Below are 3,209 nucleotides of genomic sequence, written 5' to 3'. Positions count from 1 at the left end.
TAGTGTCATGGAGGCAACATATTTTCTTTCATCTTTGATCTATTTGTTGTTGCTGGATGTATAGCTAGCTCCGTTGTTAGGTATAAAAAGTAGGAAAACTTTGGTTTTCAATCGGATGAACTTTCTCATCGGCGTCGATGTTGTGATGCAGCACTCAGGTGCTGCGCTGTTGTGCGGTCCATCGGTGTCTAACGGCGCTGCAATGCATCGTTCAATTGTTCGACGCTCTGAAGCAGCGGTCGTCGTCAACTGTTGGTGCTACAACGCATCCTCGTCGGTGCTGCTATGCAACCCAGCGGTAGTTGCCAGTGCTGCGATGCAGCGTCGACGGTCGTCAGCGGTTGTCTGTGCTGCAACTCAGCCTTCCATGGTGCTGCCATGCAACACTCGATAGACTGTCAGCGGCCCGCAGTCAACAATGTTCTACATGCAATCAGTGCTGCAGAGGGGCGACGTGGTTCTTCTAGTACGGAGTCTGGGGCGTGGTGCTTCTCGCATGGGGCTGCGTTGATGCGGCGCCCAGTTTTGCGTTGACTGGATCGAACGGCTACGCTGGAAAGGATCCCACAAGTCTGGGGTGGGCTCGTGGGGTTGCTTGTTTGGCAAGTCACGGTAGGTTTTGTTCGATTTTGAGTCCAAACAAGCGCATAGTCGTCTCTTCTTCTTTGTACATATAAATAAACCGACGAGAACACGAAATCGCTGCTAGGTCAAGAAAGTCTCCGCTCTGTTTTTCCCCAACTACGGGAGAGAGTTTTGCACCGCGCGCCATGACGGACGACGGCATGGATCCCACCCAGTACTACCACAACAGGCTCGGCGCGCTCGCCGCGCAGAAGGCCGCCGGCGTCAACCCCTACCCGCACGCCTTCCAGCCCACCGTCTCCGTCGCCGACTACGTCCACAGGTACAGGGGCCTGGCCGACGGGGAGAAGCTGGTCGACGTCACCGAGTCCCTGGCCGGGAGGATCATGAGCAAGAGGACGTCGTCCTCCAGCCTCCTCTTCTACGACCTCCACCGCGGCGGCGCCAAGGTCCAGGTCATGGCAGACTCCGGGACCTCGGAGCTGGAGACTCCCGAGGAATTCTCCGCTTTCCACTCTGGCGTGAAGCTTGGCGACGTGGTCGACGTGCGTGGGTTCCCTGGTAAAAGCAACCGAGGCGAGCTCAGCATATTCCCTGCACAGTTCGTCGTGCTCTCGCCCTGCCTGCACATGCTGCCGCGGCAGCCGAATAGGCACCGGCGCGCGCCGCCGCTGCCGTGGGCGCCCGGCATGCCCAGGAACATGGAGAGCTACGCCCTCAAGGACCAGGAGACACGGTACCGCCGGCGGTACCTCGATCTCATGGTGAACCCTGAGGTGAGGTCCGTCTTCACGGCGCGAGCCAGAGTCGTCTCCTTCATCCGCAGCTTCCTTGACAAGCGTGGGTTTCTGGAGGTGGACACCCCGATGATGAACGTGGTTGCCGGTGGCGCCGCCGCGAGGCCGTTCGTCACGCACCACAACGACCTGAACATGAAGTTGTACATGCGCATCGCGCCGGAGCTCTACCTGAAGCAGCTCGTCGTCGGCGGACTGGACCGCGTGTACGAGATCAGGAGGCCTTCAGGAACGAAGGCATCGACACGACGCACAACCCCGAGTTCACGACATGCGAGTTCTACATGGCCTATGCGGATTACAACGACCTGATGGAGCTCACGGAGGAGATGCTGGGCGGCATGGTGAAGGAGCTCACGGGCGGCTACAAGGTGCAGTACCACGCCAACGGCGCCGACAAGCCGCCTATCGAGATCGATTTCACGCCTCCGTTCGCGCGAATCGACGTGATCAAGGGACTTGAGGACATGGCCGGTCTCAACATACCGGAGGAGGATCTGTCGACCCACGATGCCAACGACAACGAGTACTTGATGGAGGCTTGTGCCAGGTACGACATTACGTGCCCGCTTCCACACACGACGGCACGGCTGCTGGACAAGCTTGTCTGGCACTTCCTGGAGGAGACATGCGTGAACCCGACGTTCATCATCAACCATCCGGTGATCATGAGCCCACTCGCGAAGTCACACAGGGACGAAGCCCGGTCTGGACTGACTGAAAGGTTTGAGCTGTTCATCAACAAGCATGAGGTGTGCAACGCCTACAGGGAGCTGAATGACCCCGTCGTGCAGAGGGAGCGGTTTGAGGAGCAGCTCAGGGATCGTTAGGACGGTGACGATGAAGCGATGGCCATGGACGAAACCTTCTGCACTGCCCTTGAGTATGGCCTGCCGCCGACCGGAGGCTGGGGTCTGGGGATTGATCGCCTCACCATGTTGCTGACGGATTCCCAGAACATAAAGGAGGTCCTCCTGTTCCCGGCCATGAAGCCTCAAGACAGCTAGCTATTTGAAAAGATGGAATTCTTGTCCTATGAAAGAAACAAAAATGGAATTTAAGTTATGGACAGTAATTGCCCATTGTAAATATGGTTTCCTAGTTCTGTGCTTTACAAATAGTTAATTTCTGTACTTCGAGAAATAACAAGCAATGTTAACTAGTTCTACGTTATTTTAATGGACAGTAACTCCCATTGCCAATATGATTTTCTATTTCATTGAGTTGCTATAACTAACCTCATGTTCATGTATTATGTTTTGGTGTTTTTTCTTCTGAAAAAGAGGACAACTCCCGTCCCAGAATCCCACATACAACAAGAAGTTTCTGCTCCAAACAGTAGAGCAGAAACATTTACTGATCGCCTCACCATGTTGCTGACGGACTCCCAAAACATCAAGGAGGTCCTCCTGTTCCTGGCCATGAAGCCTCAGGATCAGTAGTAGTGTCGAAAGCTGAAATCCTTTTCCGATAATGAAAGAAGAAAAATGGAGCGCTATTTATTAAATTCTCTTCCTTTTGACAAATAGTTAATTTATGTACGTACTTTTTGAGAAATAACAAGGAAATATTTCATAGTTCTCTTGTTTTAATGTACAGTAAATCCCCATTGTCAATATGGTTTTCTGACTTATTGAGTTCCGTATAATTAACTCCTCTCTGATCATGCTGCCGCCATGGAACACTTAAAACTTCTTGATTGCTGTCATGTGCAGCTTGTTCATCCAAGAATTGTATGGAATCTTTTTTGCACCACGTTGGCATCATATAGAGTTACAGTCTAGACTGATCTGTTTCATGTTTCTTGCAACATCTGTTGGCTAGTGA

The 3,209-nt window shown here is 52.9% G+C and overlaps 1 pseudogene; it reads left to right on the top strand.

The window, feature by feature from the left end:
- Positions 1–770: 770 nt before the first annotated feature.
- On the top strand, positions 771–2,389 carry LOC147978144 (lysine--tRNA ligase pseudogene; annotated as a pseudogene).
- The last annotated feature ends 820 nt before the right edge of the window (positions 2,390–3,209 follow it).

Source organism: Triticum urartu, chromosome 3A (assembly GCF_056163025.1).
Source record: "Triticum urartu cultivar PI428250 chromosome 3A, HENAU_Tu73, whole genome shotgun sequence".
Lineage (NCBI taxonomy): Eukaryota > Viridiplantae > Streptophyta > Magnoliopsida > Poales > Poaceae > Triticum > Triticum urartu.
This window is presented reverse-complemented; position numbering and strand designations above follow the sequence as displayed.